Source organism: Aedes aegypti, chromosome 3 (assembly GCF_002204515.2).
Source record: "Aedes aegypti strain LVP_AGWG chromosome 3, AaegL5.0 Primary Assembly, whole genome shotgun sequence".
Taxonomy (NCBI): Eukaryota; Metazoa; Arthropoda; class Insecta; order Diptera; family Culicidae; genus Aedes; species Aedes aegypti.
Window position 1 is genome coordinate 220,538,393 of NC_035109.1, and position 18,680 is coordinate 220,557,072.

Below are 18,680 nucleotides of genomic sequence, written 5' to 3' on the forward strand. Positions count from 1 at the left end.
TAGGGAATGATACCAATCTCCCAAACCCTGGCATCAAATTCAAATAGTCAAGACTACAGTGGAAATTAATGATTCCCAACACTTTGGAAAATAATCTAATTTTAGGTCGCGCGAAATTGAATAATATAGTGTCGCCCACCATTTATACGACAAGCACCCCGACATTGTGAAAGAAAACGAAGTGCTGGAACATTAATTTAAGTTTGAAGCGGACTATGCCATCATGCTTATACCTTCAAGTCTCAAATTCCGAACACTCGACTTTTCATAGCTATTTAAAAAAAAAACACTGAAATTTGTACATAGAATGATTTATTCTTCTATGCGTGTGCGTGTTGATTCTTCCGCCGTTCATTCCGTTGTATATTTAAACGTTGAATTTCGCAAGTTTTGAACTCTTTAAATTGATCAACATCGTTTTCCCGTTACCTGATCTTGTGGACAACTTGACATCAAACGTCATTCATTGATTAATTGTGGTCATCACTGGAAATCGAGCCAAGAAGTTTTCATCTGAAGCTACCTCATTGGTCATCGAACAATGGAACGTTGTTGCAAAAAATGTACACTTGCAATCAATATGCATACAGATTTGTATACTGTTTTCGAAGGCATCTGTGCGAAATTATGCCACGCAGAATGTGTTGGTGTGCAAGAATCAGACTTGTGTGCTCTGTCTTCCAATATTATTTGGATTTGCGATCCCTGCATGAAGATGTTTTGTAAAATGAGGGAACGAAATTTCACCGATGTAGCTACCAATACCGACTTGCGCTGTTCTCTAATGGATGAAGTTAACGTTTTGAAGAACACTGTTGCTGAAATCGTCCAAACGCTGTCAAATGTCGTTCAAAACCAAAACTCGTTTGTCCCGAAAAATCGTTCGACGCCTATCTCATCGCCCAAGATATTCGACGGTTCCAGAGAAAACATTAGCAGTTCTAAACAGCACGATTGTACAGACTCGTCTTCCGAAATAACCGAACATGAGAGTGATGTATTCTCACTGTATTTATCAAACATCGACAGACGTGCCACCGAAAATGATATAGGAATCAGGGTAAAACCGACACTGTGGGTAAGATCGACACCCTTTGATTTTTCATGATTTGAGCAGGTTTTCATGCAGTTTCCACCACGCTCTATCTTCACTTGTGGACTGTTGTGTTTCGGATGACATTACAACTGAATCTTCCAATAAACTGCCAAAATAAACAACAAAATAATATTGGATAAAATAGAAGCAACAGCAGTTGAAATATTTCGCTGTTATTCTTTAACTATTTCGCATGTGAAATATTTAAAATGTCATTACTTGTTCTGCGTCTACATCATCATTTACTATTATGACGTTCATACAACATGAAGAAGAATTTAATTTTTGGTTTTTCGACAGCTGAAAACGCTATTGAAAAATAAATGTCCACTCGCGGTAAGATCGACACTTTCATTTGGGGTAAAATCGACACCATTCTTTGCTTCATAAATTAACTTCAGGGAATCTTTCTCGTCGGAAGACTTCCTCTGTACTTTATGTGACTCTTTATTTTCGAATTCCAGTGAAGTTCATGGATGGCGAACTTGTTAACAGGTAAAATATGACACTATATGACATGCCACAAGTTATCATTAAATATTAAAAAGAAATATTTCTATGTTTCACGTTTAAACTTATTTGATAAAACTTGAAGAAGTTTTTCTCATTTGAAATTGAAGAATTAATAGAATTTGAAATTTTTTCACATAAACTAATCTTATTACTAATTTCCAAACCATGATGTTCGACAGTTTTGATAACTGAAAATAATTACACTTTTCTGTCGTATTAAAATATAATATTTTTAAAACCAATCATTCGCCACAACTTCATCTTCGTAAACATTCCATGAACACAAATAAATCATATCCATGTGTATTAACCCCAACTTTATAATCTTAGCATGGGACATTTGAAATTTTTACAAATATTTAGTGGATCTTCGGCCTCTCCTGAATAATTTACGTAATATGTGAATAATCATCCTTTAGAGGAAGGGATCATAAAAGTCTAAAGTCATGTTTAAAGCATTCTTTTTAATATGCCATGTGATGGTGATGTTCACAACGTATAAATTCTACTCAAAGTGCATGTGTCGGTTTTACCCCAATAGGGTGTCAATCTTACCCGCACTCTCAATTGTATCACCTAAAAGTGATGAAATATCAATTTGATTTAAATCACTATATAACCTTAATATATCATCCAGCGATTTCAAGGATTGATAGATTTATAACCAATATGTGATTCTACAACAATTTTAGGTTCGTTTAACAACCGAAAGTACACACATTATATCAATAAGCTTAGGGTGTCGGTTTTACCCCGAATTCCACTAAGCGTGATGGTGTATGAGCAGCTGGGAACTTCGTTGCCGTGCTACGATATTGTCAAGCTAATTCCAAAACGCTGAAATGCAATGTATTTAGATTATTGGAAACCTGCGTAATTGTTCGTATCGTTAAACAGAATGATGCAAATTATGAATGGTTCATCTGAATGATTGTTTTTGAATATGTTTAATCTTGTTTGTGTTGTTTAGGATATTTTGTTATTTTGACGTTGGATAACGTCTTACGGCAACATACTGGGGTACAATTTCGAAAAACGAAAAATAGCTTGCGTCACGAAAAGTGGTTAGATTTTGACTGTTAATAACTTACTAACGCCCGGATAGATCGATTGGAAATCTTTCTACGAATCTACTTCAACAATGAAAACTATTGATTGTCATGACTAAACTATTGAAAAATTGAGAAATATTGAAGGATGTCTTATTTTTCATAGAAAAGAACATTTTTCTTGTGTATTCCTGACACAGACATCATTGCGCGATATCTTAGCCACTTTCGTCATTCAAAGGGAAACGCCCCTTTCGGCCTTTTTCTAACTTCTCTTTATTATCTCGTGTTCAGTCGAAGCCAATTCCACTTCACGCGCACGCGCACGACCGCATTTTAATTTAATCGTCTTCGGTAATCTTTTGGTGTGTTTCGGTCTAAAAATGGAATGAAAATGCAGTTCGATCGATTGTGACTACCACCAACCGTCCTTTTCAGGACGACAATTTCATTTTGAAAGAGAGTTATGAGAATTTTACACCGTGAAGAGCGACATTACTGGTGAATGGATGTAATGGATTCATATTTCGGTCAGTCATTTGCATGCAATCACTCATTAGTGTCAATATTGATGCTTTTCGAGAATCACAGGTCCAAGAAATCAATTTCCCATCGCGCTCTCGCAGGGCAATCTTCGACATTGTGTGCATGAGAGATAAATTGTGGACGGCACTAGAATGAGGATCCCGGCTTGCCTCGCATTTAGCGATGATTGAATAATGCCGTTGTCGTCGTCGCTAACCACATGCATGTCAAAGCGATCTGTATAAACTTGTCGAATTGAAAGCTAAAACTTATCAGCAACAGCTTTGTTGATGATTTGATTTGGTAAGAAATTGTCGATCGAAACCAAATACAGAGAAGACTGCAAAAAATGCTACCGCCGTTCGATGGGAACCTAGGTAAAACTTTGTTTGCCATTTCACTCCGTTGTAAAACTAATCATCCGAAATTTCAATTGGCAATTAAATAAATAAATAAATTACACCCGATTCTGTTTTGCACGGATTTTTTTTACACGGCCGTGCAAAAAAGTTTCCATACATTTTTTTCCGACAAAACCTTATTTTTGCATGAAACGTCGAGAACTGGTGTTACTTTTTTTGCACGGTTTTTGAAATTTTGAACTGAAAACTTTTTTTGCACGGTACGCATCCCCCGTGCAAAAAACAGAATCGGGTGTAATAATAATAGGTGAAATATTTTTAGCCGTAACTCTTTTACGTGGAATGCATTGTTGTGGCTCTGAAAAGGGCCGTTTTGCTTGAAATTGTGTCCCAATTCAATTTAAACTCGTTCTCCACGGATACGACGAGCCAGCTAAAAGGCCTTCGGCATGATGGTGACATGCTTGGCATGGATCGCGCACATGTTGGTACCCTCAAAGATAGGCCTCGCTCGCATCCTGCAGGGCCATGACGGCCAAGCTCTGTAATCGCAGATCGGTCTTGAAGTCCTAAGCGATTTCACGGACCAGGCGCTGGAAAATCAACTTGTGGATCAGCAGCTCCGTCGAATTCTGGTAGCGACGGATCTCACGCAGAGCGACCGTTCCTGGCCGATAGCGATACGGCTTCTTGACTCCTCCGGTGGCTGAGGCGCTCTTACGATCGACTTTCGTGGCCGGCTGCTTGCGAGGGGCCGCTTTTCACCAATGGACTTACGGGCAGTCTGCTTGGTAAAAGCCATCGTCGTAGTAGTGTTCTCTGGACGAATAGAAACAAACGAATGATTGAATTCGCGCGGCTATCGGTCCCTTTTATGACCTTCTCTTGCGAGCGAGCGAGACGAACAGTGAACAACGAGCGAGCAATAAGAATTCATCCATCGCGTACCGCTTAAAAGCAACCGAGCCGGCGCACACTGGGGCAGAATCGAAAAAACGCGGAAACAACCTGTAGTTCTTCGGAATGAAGAGATAGAGGTTTGGTGTCTTCAGCGAAAATGGTCCTTTCAATGAGGCCGATTTTTTGACATAAAGTCATATATTTTTGTATTAGTCGCATAAATGGCTCATATGCCATTTCGGCCAAATGACATTTTAGGTGTATGGTTTCTTGGGCAAAGTTGTTCATTGTTTTATGCTGAAAATTATTGCTGAAGACGTCAAATTTCCAAGGCCTACTATTTTTAAAATATAGACAATTTTTGAGAAAATGGTGCTCAAAAACGTAATATTTGAGTTTTGCATGTATTTTTTCAATTAAAATGCCATATATCGCCTATAACTATGTCATTTATTGGCATAAAGCAGGTCTGGTACAAATTGGATGTTAAAAATAAAATTTTGTTTGATTTTTCAAAGAATATTTCCAAAAAACAGGGATATTGCGCATAGGCCATTCTTGCGATCGGGCAAGTTCGGGCAGTTATTTTCATCGTCATCCACTTACAAAAGGTCAGAGCATTATTGTCTTTTAATTTCTAGGATATGATATTTAATATATTTTTTCTATGCGATCTGAAAGTATGCTAAGCTTATAAAAAGGTTAAAAATTATTCTACATCACAATGAAGCAGTTTTCCAATCAAAACAAAATTTCAAAATAATAATTAACATTCTTGCGGTTCACTAGTAGCTAAATTCACTCAAATATGTGTTATATACATTGCCTTTACATTGCTCTATTCGCAAAAATGACCTAAGCGCCAGACTCATATCTAACCATTTCGGTCGAATGACAATTAAGGTATGTTTATGATTTCTTCGGCAAATTTGATCGTTATTTTATGACATAAATTGCTAAAGATGTAAAATTTCCAAAGCTCACAATTTTTGAAAAACTGATAAAATTGTTTTGAGCACTATATTCGGTTTCTCCGTACTACGCTCAGTACAGAAGTTTGGCAAACTTGTGTTACACTTGCACTCGTTTGTTTGTTACACTCTCAGTATTTTATATGTTTGTATATTACCTAACCTGCCATCAAATTTTAGGCAAATTGAAGCGAAATAATCGTCTTTATTTCGTCTTCGATTAGAGTGAATGCATCTGTGCATTGCGATAAGTTTTCGTTTTGGAATCATTGGCTGAAATCCAATATGCTACGAGTACTTCATGCACGCGGTATGAATAACTGTCCAACATAGAAAAGCTGTGCAAGGTTTGACATAGTTAATCGCAAGAATATTCATCATTATTTGGAGCTTTTTTAATAGGAAAACTTCTACTTCAAGCAGGTTTATTAGAGTGGTTCAAATAAACGTTTTTGCTCCACACCGCTCATTCGATCCTAGATCAAATTCCGAGTGTCCTCCCAAAATTTGAACTCATTCGGATGAAAACTGAGACTGCACAAGCCCTTTAAAGTTTATATGAGAACTACTATGGGAAAAGCAAGCAGCTCATTTAATCGGTCATAGTGTTTGCCCATGTGCTCTTGGGGATTAGAACTACGTTGATACTGTGAGATACAATAGTCAGCTACAACTTTGCCGAAGACCGGTTTTGAATCGGATGTCCCAGTAATTAGTTATTGATTTTTGTTTTAAAACATTGGCTACAATTATTGAGCTGTTCTTCAGGCATCACTGGATATATGCAGTAAAACAAAGTAGCCATGATTTGTGCGTGCTATCTTTCGCGCCAGGTGCAGCAATGTTGCCTGTTCAGAAGTTAAATGAGCACTGCTGAAGAATGTGTGACTGGATATAAATCAATAACTAATTACTGAGGCGTCCGATTTGAAAACGGTCTTCAGCAAAGTTGTAGCTGATGAATGTATCGCACAGTATCAACGTAGCTCTAATCCCCAAGAGCACATGAGCAAAAACTATGATCGATTGAATGAATTGCTTGCTTTTCCCATAGTAATTCCAATATAAACTTTAAAGGACTTGTGCAGTCTCAGTTTTCATCCAAATGAGTTCAAATTTTGGGAGGACACTCAGAATTTGATCTAGAATCGAATGAGCGGTGTGGAGCAAAAACGATTTTTTGAACCACTCTAATGTTCAGTCAACTTCCAGATAGCATTGAAAAAATATATTAAACATTATGCCCTTGGCAAAAATGGATAAGTGGATAGCGATAAAAACACCGGCCCGAACTTGACTGATCGCAAGAATAGCCTATACACAATGACCCTGTTTTTTATTGAAACTTCCGTAAAATAATCAAACAAACAAACAGCTCTATTTCATGCCAAGAAATGACATAGGCCTAGATGATATATGGTATTAAAACTGAAAAATATCAAGCAAAACAATAAATATTTTGTACAAAATTGCTATAATAATTTTGAAACTTTTTATAAGCTTAGCATACTTCCAGATCGCTTAGAAAAAAATATATCGAATATCATATCCTAGAATATAATAGACAATAATGCTCCGACCTTTCGTAAGTGGATGGCGACGAAAACACCTGCCCGAAATTGCCCGATCGCAAGAATGGCCTATTCGCAATATCTCTGTTTTTTGGAAATTTTATTTGAAAAATCAAACAAAATTTTATTTTTACCATCAAATTTGTACCAGACCTGCTTTATGCCAATACATCTCATAGTCATAGGCAATATATGGCATTTTATGTGAAAAAATACAAACAAAACTCAAATATTACGGTTTTTAGCACCATTTTCAGAAAAAAATGTCTATATTTTATAAACAGTTGGCCTTGGAAGTTTGACGTCTTCAGCAATAATTTTCAGCATAAAACAATGAACAACTTTGCCGAAGAAACCATACACCTAAAATGCCATTTGACCGAAATGGCATATGAGCCATTTATGCGACTAATACAAAAATATATGACTTTATGTCAAAAAATCGGCCTCATTGAAAGGACCATTTTCGCTGAAGACACCAAACCTCTATCTCTTCATTCCGAAGAACTACAGGTTGTTTCCGCGTTTTTTCGATTCTGCCCCAGTGTGCGGCGGCCGAGCATCAGTTTTGTTGCAACCATTGCCGAAGTTAGACCGGCCTCGGAAAAGGAAGCGCCAAGCGTCATCGCAAGGTTTTGCGTGACAACATCCATTGCATCACCACCAAGCCCACCATCCGCCGTCTGGCTCGCCGTGGTGACGTCAAGCGTACCTTCGGTCTCATCTACGAGAAAACCCGCGGTGTGCTGAAGTCATCCAGAATTCTGTCGGCTACGCTCTGAAGTGGCAGGGCCGTACGCTGTACAGATTTGGAGGTTAAATCACCTCCATCACCGAGACTAGAATTCATAACGATTGTACCCCGTTTGGCATGAAGTCGTTTGGCATAAGGTCGTTTGGCATAAAGCCGTTTGGCATAAAGTCATTTGGCATAATGGTCGTTTGGCATTATGGCCGTTTGGCATAATGGTCATTTGGCATAATGGCCGTTGGGCATAATGATTGACTTAAAATAAATATCGACATTTTTTAAGCTTTTACCGAGATCAACACCACCGAGCCCATAGCAAAAAAAATTGATTCTATGACACTACCCCGAACGCCACTACCCCGAATGCCACTACCCCGAATGGCACTACCCCGAACGCCATTACCCCGAAAGCCATTACCCCGAACGCCACTACCCCGAATGAATAACATTTTGAGACATATTCTAGTTAGAGAGTGGGGAGATAATTGTACGATTCCTTTCGAGTATTTTACGAGTTTGGGTCAAAAATGTATTTTCAAATATTTGAAGATAAAAAAGCAGCTAGTTGTTCAGCAAATAAGTTTTACACACTAAGTTTTGTCCTCTAATTTTGGGAAGATTCACACAGCCACATTGCAATGCTCTGAAGAACAGCCTATTTCGAAAAGAAGGGTGAATTTATTACGAGAAGGATAGCTATAATATGTAGTAAATTCTCTTATTGGACGTCGGTAGCCTTTACTCATTTTTATAGGTGTCGGGCATTAAGATTAAGATCTTCTTAAAGATTTTGTTTCGTAAACGATGGTAATGGAAGTTCACCCTGAGATAGTCGCTGCAAGTTTTGTTCTATGGAACCCGCCTAAAAACCAACCTAATAGACGACCGTTTCGCTATCGCACTTGTATACTTGTACATGATAGAAAAATCGGCGGCCTCTGATTGACGCTACAGTAAGAACTTTTGTTGATTTGTGGGATCATTTATTTAAATTTCTGTGAGGTACCCACAAAAAATTTTTTTTTTGGTTCAAGATAATGAAGAAATGTTGATGGCAGAAAAGTGGTGAGTAAATCCATAAGAGACCTGTCTGTTTTAATACAAGGAGATAAAAGAAAGGGAAAATTTCCGATTATAATTATAGCAGAAATCACTTAAGTGAATGCCTTCAAGATATATTCCTTTATAAAAAGCTGTTCTATATGGAAATATTAGTAACTAGCTTATCCAACAAAATCGTGAAAGAACAGCCTATTTAAAAAAGAAGGGCAAATTTCTGGTTAAATGTTTGCAGCTAGGACGTGAATGATCACTGTAACAACGTGATGCTATGACACAACCTATATTCATAAGAAAGAAAAATATTTGTTCAAAAACAAAATTGAAATATGAACACCACCAACAAGTCCAAATACCGGTGATTATGCATCTGTTAAGCAACATCATATTGAGGGTTATGGATTCGAATTCCTTTCAGTCAATAAAAGGCTTATTTTATTAAAGCCCATTCACAAATTTCGTAACGCTGAAGGGAGCAAAAAAGTTTGTGGGTGGTTGTCCTCAAAATGTTACAGCCCATTCACAATATGTAGAATTTCCATACAAAAAAAAGTACGAGGGGGTGGGTAGGTGTTAAAAATGGCAATTTTTGACGAAATGGAATTTGTGAATGAACCCTTGAATTGCGAAGGTGCCCACTGAGCTGATAAACAGGCACTGTCTCAGAAAGAATGAGAAGAGTATAGTTGCCATCAAGATATTTCGAAAGAATAGCTGGCATATAAAAGAAGGGAAAATAGGGGAACTTACGTATTCTCGGCAGCTTAAGCCGATGCCGTGCTTCTTTTATAATTTTCTCGGACATCAGCAGATAAATTCTGTGTTTGTCTATTTACATTTATGCGTTGCTCAATCCTCTATCGATTTACACCGACAGACTTGTCAAAATGCTTTTGGAAACGTTTTTACAACGCTGCGAACATCCCTTGTGACTATTTTCGGCAGCCTCATTCTCTTCGGCAACTTTCCCATAACAACTGCTGGTGAATCTCTTCGGCAGCTCCAAATCAGTCGCATTTTGAGGCGTGCTCATTTGAATTGATGGCATCTCCGGCGATATCGTTTGTTTAGTCTCGAAAATCTCGCCATCGGGAAGCGGGCAGAACAAAGAATCATCTGAATGTTTCCACTGATGTGTTTTGATAGAAAAATACTGTGTATTTAGCGTTTGAAATTTGGTTGCCGATAATAGTCGAATGGTGCCGAAGCCGTAAGTCTCCCTATATGATGAACATTTTAACGACGAATTTTACGTGCCATTAATTACCAGCCTTCATTTGAGACGCATTTTTGCACGCAAAACAAGATACTGTACTGTATCTCATACTATTCGGGGTAATGGCTCATTCGGGGTAGTGGCGTTCGGGGTAATGACCCATTCGGGGTAATGGCTTTCGGGGTAGTGACCCATTCGGGGTAGTGGCGTTCGGGGTAGTGGCGTTCGGGGTAATGGCGTTCGGGGTAATGGGATGGAGCCAAACAATTTGATAGGTTCTAAACAAGCGTGGTGTTTGTTCAGAGATTTTCCAAGCTAAGAATTTAAAAACTTGTTGTGAAATTAGAGAGCATTACTAACTAAAACTCGTGACGGGTCTCTACATCTCAGAAAAAAGAGTATCTTTGAGCTTGTTGCGATATACATATTTGAAAACAGTAATTTGGCAAAGAAAGTTCGCAGTTATACATCTAGGGAACGCTCATAGAATATTTCGCTGTAGATCAAGCTCTGTCCCAGTTTGGACGTAACACTCGATGATAATTACTTGATAAAAGAATGGATTTTTTTTTGCCAAATATCAAAAGCTCTAATCCAAAGATATATCAATGCGACTTAATGCAAAAATAGCCTTTATACGAGAGCAGATTATTTTTCGTGTAAAATGTTTGAGGCTCTAACGCAAAAAAATCTTTTCACAGCATAGATCAAATCAACAACAACAAAACATAATAATGGTTAACATTTAGCTTTAAAAAATAATAAAGTTTGAAACAGTATAAATGTAAAGAGCAGCCTATTTTTGAAAGAAGGCAGAATTTATAATTAAACCAATAGAAGAATGGACGCCAAAAATTATTGCGGCATAATAAAACGAAAAGACATAAAAAGTGCGTTCAGAATCATCAAAGTGATTGTGCTATTTTTCCCCGAAAAGTTGTGACGAGAAAGAACGATAAACAGTCAAAAGAAGGAAGTATTTTGTCATTCTCGGTTATACACATGTTGGCAAAAAACCTGAGGACGGTAAAACTCGGAAGAACCGCCAATTAAATAAAAAGGGTGCATATTAGATGGTCAGTTCGTTAACCACCTCGAAATTTATAAAGTTACGACAATTATGAGTGCTAAAAACTTTTCCAGGAAGTGGGCTAGTGGAGGAAACGAGATATTCGGGGAACTGGCATTCGGGAAAACGACATTTGGGGAAAAGTAGCACAACCCATCGAAGTAACTGCAGTAATCGATTTCTAATTTCGATGATAATTTGAGCAGATCAATGTTATTTATTGCCGCCCTTTTGTCAGTTGGAAACAAAAAACAATACTTAAAAAATATATCTCCAAAGAACAGCCTATGCATAAAAGAAGGAAAATTTATTGAAATTTTAAATCAACAGTTTTCATACCTATAATTATGGTTAACATCATATTTAGAAAAAAAGAACAATTAAAAGAAGGGTGAATTTGTGCTAAATATATATAAATCTTCAGTGCAAAAATTTGTTCCAATAGCAAATTATGCCAAACGAATTTATGCCAAATGACCATTATGCCAAACGGCTTTATGCCAAACGGCTTAATGCCAAACGACTTTATGCCAAATGATCTACCACCATTCATAACTACCACTGAATCCACTAAACCTGAGCATGGAATGGCGATCGACGATAACTTCACCCAACCGTCCTCTTCAGGACGACATTTTAATTTTGAAAGAGTTTTGAAAATATTTCTACCGTGAAGCGCAACATTATTGGCAATTCTCGCAGCAACAGAACTGTCGGTGAATTAAATAATAGTTTTGGCGAAATTTTAAGTGATTTGCGGTAAACATTTTACCAAAATCAGTAAAATTCCACCAAAAAATTACAATCATTAAGCTGCTGCAAATCCAGTGTCCGGTTTTTGAAATCGCTGGCTACGAGATGGCTGAAGAAAATCAGCCCAAGCCGCTTGTTCAAGCGCCCATCATCATCGCCACCGCAAATCTTATCGGGCGAAGAGGATTTCAACCTGTTCGTTGGCAAAATGTGTCCGCGGTACTCGATTCTCACAGTTCAATCGACCCTTTTCAGGGCCAACAAATGTGTCCTAAAGAGTTATTTGTGTAATATTTGCTAATGTGTTTACCACATTCTTGCTATAATTCATCTCGTAGCATCATACAATATATGATTAGTTATGAATAATTGACAAAACGACAATTTGGGAATGTTTCCTGCTGCTGCACTGCTGTCGGAATGCAATATATTTTCTTTTGTTCAGGAATGATTCAAATATTACGTAACCAAAAATCAATGGAAAAGAGTTATTTTGAATTAATTGCTCCAAATTAATAATGTTCAAGTATACACTAAAAAATAAATTCTTCAATATAATGGCCTAAGCTTCTGAATACATGTAAAATGATTATTTTGTATTAACATAAAATAATAACACACAATGTCTAAAATAAATCAGAATTTACATGCAACAAATAGTGTGAAAATTAATTGGATTTTTAGCAGTAGAAATCTTTCATTAGTTCTGTCGGAATGCAATATATTTTCTTTTGTTCAGGAATGATTCAAATATTACGTAACCAAAAATCAATGGAAAAGAGTTATTTTGAATTAATTGCTCCAAATTAATAATGTTCAAGTATACACTAAAAAATAAATTCTTCAATATAATGGCCTAAGCTTCTGAATACATGTAAAATGATTATTTTGTATTAACATAAAATAATAACACACAATGTCTAAAATAAATCAGAATTTACATGCAACAAATAGTGTGAAAATTAATTGGATTTTTAGCAGTAGAAATCTTTCATTAGTTCATGACGGTCTCAAGCCAGGAAATAGAAGAGGCCAACGTTATCCAACGTCAACTTGGCGGTCGTATCTTGGAAACAACCTCTTACGTTTTTCAATTTGTTGTTTGTATAAATATGTTGTGTATGAGAAATCATCTTCTGATGTAAAATGTATGTGGAGATTTCTAGTTTTAAGTATTACAGTCTGTACGACTCATTGTCGAAGACGGTGGATATAAATAAATAAATAAAAATGATGTTAGACCTTTGAAAGTTGTAACAATGTCAGTTCTTACCTTGAAATTGCCATTATTTTGAATATATGTTCGGAATTAGATACAAAATGGCATGAAAAGGGGTTTTATCTTGTAGATTTTTCATGAATTAGATCTGTAAGACATAAACTGTTTGACATAGTAACATTTGCCCACTGATTTAAACCAAGAATCACAATAGGAAGTCTGGTTACATAAGGAAGGACTTGAAAACGAGCCTACTGATATTTTGAAAATCAGTTTTAGCTGCAAAGTAAAGAAAGAGCCGAGGCACAAGGTGCTGCGACAAAAGTCAATAAAAAACAATTAAGATGAGACAAAGTGTATAGTTTTCATGTCAGATGACATAATATTTTAAGCATGTAATGGACAGGGTTGGGAAAAAATCTGAAATTCATTCTACAGTAGCCAAACAAAGCCAATCGCAGTCAGCGAAGCCAGTGAAACTCACGCCTATCGCTTCTGTAGGCAAAGAGCCTTGAAAATTGCAGAAACCCAGTTGCTAAGGGTAACCCTAAATTACTGTAGAAAAATGTTCTATTTCCCGCTGCATTTCCCGCATTTAGAGCCTTCAATGACACTAACGATTTGGAAAATTCATGCGCCTAACTTAGGCTACTTGATGAGATTCACGTTTTTGAACTACTGTACTGGGAAAGCTACGTGATATTCGCGAAATTCAAGCCTACTACTATTACCATTCCCAGCACTGGTAATGGATCTTTTGTTGTTTCACTGTAGCGAATGTTCCAGGTCCTGAATGTGATAGAGTTGGGGGCTTCGTGGCCGTGCAATTAGTGTCATCTGATAGTTTAGCGCATCCTGTTATGGGATGTGGGTATGATTGAAGGGCGAACTCGAAATTATTTCGACACATTCAACAGGGCATAACTTTTCTACCATTAGGTAAGAATCAGTCTTCAAAATTGCCTTTGCATTTCGTTGCTTTGATGCATAAAACAAGGAGAAAGAGAATTCACGATCCTTATTTTCCAATCCAACAAGGCTTTGATTTGCTCCAATCATTTCGGTGAAAATACTGCATCATTTATTTGAATCATTTGTGGCTCCTTCGACTTAGCGCACTAGGCTGCAGGAGGATAACAAACATTGTTGGTAGGCTTAGCAACCAAGAATGTTTTCTTTTCATTGCAAGGTCAAAAAGTGATTGTCAGTACCTATCCAGTTGATGAATCGGCGCAATGTATTTCTTCTGATTCCATAAGACTGGGTGCCAAACCAAAGCAATTAAAATATTGACAGTCTGATCTGCAATATTTTTAAACATATACAGCGGGGATTCGCTGGTTGGAACACGACTGCCTTCCATCAAGCAAATCCGACCCGTTAGTTGGAGCGACTAACAGCTGGTGAAAATGTTCCAGACTAACGCATCTGGAGCGCAAATTCTCACGAAATATGTGCGTACATACACATTTGTTCTATAAAGGGATACTTCCATGCGCCAGTACTCAGACGTCAAATCAGTTTGACATCTTTTCTTGGCATTCGAGTGCTTTTAAGTTGGATTTTTTTTTTCCAACCAGCGAACATCCAACCATCGAGCCATTCCATGTAGTGGACCCCCAGAAAGCGAATTCCCAGTATAAATTGTCTCTTGCCAATAGGAAATATGTTTCTGGGTTATGTGATAATAAGCTAATACTGCAGTACTAGCAGAATACTGACGACATAAATGACCTCAACTAGCGAAAATATAACTGACCTTTTACATCAAACTGTTTTTTTTTCGTAGAAAGAGCCAATCTTTAAACGAATGATATTACTCATATAAATTATAAGTTTATACCCAAGGTAAGTACATTAGACTTTTTATTTATTTACTATGCTGTTTACATTGCCCTTTAGATATGTTTGAGATGGGTTTCAAAAAGTTCCAATTGAAAGCTCGCTGAAAACCGCGTTTTTGAAAGGGGTTATTTTTATGCTTACCGAGGCTGGCAATTCGAGGTCTAGAGCATGCAGTTTGCGGTGGAATGATTTGAATCAATGATGCATTATTTTTGATCAAGTGAGCACAGGAGCAATTGAATTGAAAAGGCGCGAATCCTACGCGAAGCATTGATATTTTCAAAGCATGCTTTTCAAAATATCTGTGCAGCAATGATGATCTTTGAAGACTGGTAAGAATCAACCAAATTTGCACACTTTCTCATTGATGAGTATTGTTTACATGCTGTCAAACTTGAAGTTGTATTTTTCGATTCAACGAAAACGGAGGTGAACCAACGCGACACGAGAGAACGAATTGTTTCCAAACACCTGGAATTTCCTGACCTGTCGCACCGGCAGTTGGGAAAAATGTTGAACATTCACCATTCAACCATCTCCAGAGTGTTGAAGCGGTTCTACGAGCGGTTGACGTTGGACCACGGCAAAGGAGCTGGAAGAAAATTGGGACCGGAGAACAAAAAGACGGAGCGAAAGGTCAAGCGGACGATTAAAGCAAATCCCAACGTCTCAAACCGTGATTTGGCTAAAAAGATCGGCATTTCGCAGAGCTACGTCCAGAATGCAAAGAAGAGTGCTGGATTACATACATACAAGGTACAGAACTTCCCAAACCGCGATGAGCGGCAACAATCGACGGCTAAAACTCGGGCACGGAAGCTCTACGAGAAGATGCTGACAAACTATGGCTGATGTATGATGGACGATGATAAAAGTCGATTTTAAGCAAATTCCGGGGTTGGAGTTTTTCACCGGCAAAAGCAAGTTCGATGTGGACGACAAATTAAAGAAGAAGAAAATGTTGAAGTTTGCCTCCAAATATCTCATTTGGCAGGCCATCTGGCTACCAAATGGCGAGATCTACACATCTGAGTGCCTCGAGAAGCGCCTTTTGCCGTTCTTGCAGCAGCACGACGAAGCTCCGCTATTATGGCTAGATTTGGCATCATGTCACTATTCTTAAAGTGTCCTGGAGTGATATGAGGCCAATTCTGTCCGTTTTGTTCCAAAGGAATGAATCCGCCAAACTGTCCGGAGCTGCGCCCGGTGGAGCAGTACTGGGTAATAATGAAGCGGGAACTTCGGAAGAGCAAGAAGACAATGAAAGAGAAGAAGGACATGTTAAGAAAATGGAAAAAAATGAGAAACTGGTACCGGATGACACTGTAAAGACTTTGATGGAGAGCATCAAGCGAAAATGCCTTCAATTTTACACTCAAGGTTCCATCGATTAACTTTTCTTTTGATTTTTGAAGTAAATATATGTATAAAACTACCCTAAAATTTTGGTTTGATTCTAAACATTATAAGAAACTTGGCATGACATTTTCGGTGTCGCAATAATTTCATGTTCGCCCTTTACCGCTTCAACCATTGAATCGTTTCAAGAGGATCGATTCTCAGCTGTGCCATGGGATCATGCTTGTCTGTTGACTTGCTGAATGGCTGAAAATGGTGTCTGTGTAAAAAAATAAACTGAGAGTTGCCGTCACACAGTGGCGGCCCCTCAAACAAAGGTCGGACAATACCTCAAATACGTAACAAATCGCTTGATATTGGTAATCTATTGTCTATCTTGGATACATGATATCATCCCGAATAGCTGTACATTAGTGTGGGACAAAATTTAGATTCTCGCTCCAGTCCACTTTTTGGATTGCATTTAGGTCCCATAACAACTGTGCAAAATTTCAGCTCGATCGGTAAACGTATATTTACGCGCCAGCCCTTCAAAGTTTGTATGGGATTTACTATGGGAAAACTAACTTTTGCAAAGAAAAATCGCCAGAGGTCGCCCATTGATCTCTATAAAAATTCTGAACATAAACCTCGATAGGTATTTCTACGGTGAAGAATGTTGCCGAAGATCGCGAAACAATCCGACACTTGTGAAAAAAGTTATTCAATGAAAACCTTTTGGCAAGGCGACGTTGATTAACACGTAAAGGAATAACAATAACAACAAAATCAGGAAAATTTCCGAATAGTCTATGCTTAATAACTTTTTTTTACAAGCATCGGATTGCTTTGCGGTCTTCGGCAATGTTGTTCATCGTAGAAATACCTATCAAGATCTGTGTTTAGAATTTTTATAGAGATCAATGGGCGACCTCTGGCGATTTTTCTTTGCAAAAGTAAGTTTTCCCATAGTAAATCCCATACAAACTTTGAAGGGCTGGCGCGTAAATATACTTTCACCGATCGAGCTGAAATTTAGCATAGTTGTTATGGGACCTAAATGCAATCCAAAAAGTGGACTGGAGCGAGAATCTAAATTTTTTATATAACCGTGTCACAGGCTACTGTACATAACTGTAAAATGAAAAATTCGATTTTATAGTAAAATTCTTCAAAATTAAGTTATTATTACAATAGAATAAAAATGCTTCTATTACAAAAAATTGGTTATAATATAGAAACTTGTGTATAAACCAAAACTAGAGATGCATATTCAAGTTCCTTGTTGTATTTTCAGTAATGTTTTGAATTAGTTATGCCACATTATACAGATTTCAATGATAAAATAAATAAACTATAATGGAAAATGGAAATGGACCTTAGACTCCACCTTCTTGATAATTGGGTAGCAATCAAAAGGTAGGCCAATAGTCATGGTTCAGTTAATATTAAAATAATGGTAACTGCCTCTTAGGCCAATGGAGAAAAACAGTAATATGAAATTCAAAAGATATCAGCTTAAAATACCTTTAAAAATGTGGGATTACTCTTGTCTATCTCATATTTGAATAGAAGACATCTCGCATAATTTATAATTATGTCCTAAAAGTCATTGATAACCAAGTATGTAGCTCATTTTATTTTTGATTATATACTTGGTTTAAAACGATTAAACAACGCTTCAAAGAGAGAAGAAAAAGCGTGGAGATGAAAAAAAGGAGGGGTCCAAAATTGGTTTTAAACGGATATCTCAACATCTAAATGAGCTAGAAGGATAGTGTCTTCGGCAAAGTTATTCAGCAGATAAAGGATTATCTGGCAATAAAAAATCTGGTTGAGAATTCATCCGCTAGATGGCACTAGTGACAAGTTTTATTCAATCATCTCTATCTCAAGATCCTTAGCAGCTAAAAGGTTGGTGTCTTTGGCAAAGCTGTTCAGCAGATCAAGGGCTATCTGGCGATGAAGAGTCTGATTGAGAATTTTCCCGCTAGGTGGTGCTAGTGACAAATTTTCCTCAATTGTCTGTATCTCAAGATCCTTAACAGCTAGAAGGTTGGTGTCTTCGGCAAAGCTATTCAGCAATTCAAGGGCTATCTGGTAGTGAAGAGTCTGATTGAAAATCCATCCGCTTGGTGGCGCTAGTAAAAACAAATCTTAAATCTTTTCTATCTTAAAAGCCTTAGCAGCTGATATCTTCGGCAAAGATATTCACCAGATTGAAGGGTATCTGGTGGTAGAGTTCTCTGAAAGAGAATGTATCCACTAGGTGGCGTTAGTAGAAAATTTTCTTCAATTGTCTGTATCTTAAGAACCTTGAAATCTAGAAGGCTGGTGTCTACGGAAGAGATGTTCAGTATATGATATGTCTGGCGGAGAAGAGTCTGATTGAGAATACATCCGCCAGGTAGCGCTAGAAAAAAAAAGTTCAATCTACTCTACT

General features: G+C 37.5%; 1 protein-coding gene across 1 annotated transcript in view; it reads right to left on the reverse strand.

The window, feature by feature from the left end:
• The window catches only part of LOC5578188 (neuropeptide CCHamide-1 receptor), a 196,955-nt gene that overhangs the window by 15,324 nt on the left and 162,951 nt on the right, over positions 1-18,680 (reverse strand). The gene's annotated exons all lie outside the window — the stretch shown is intronic.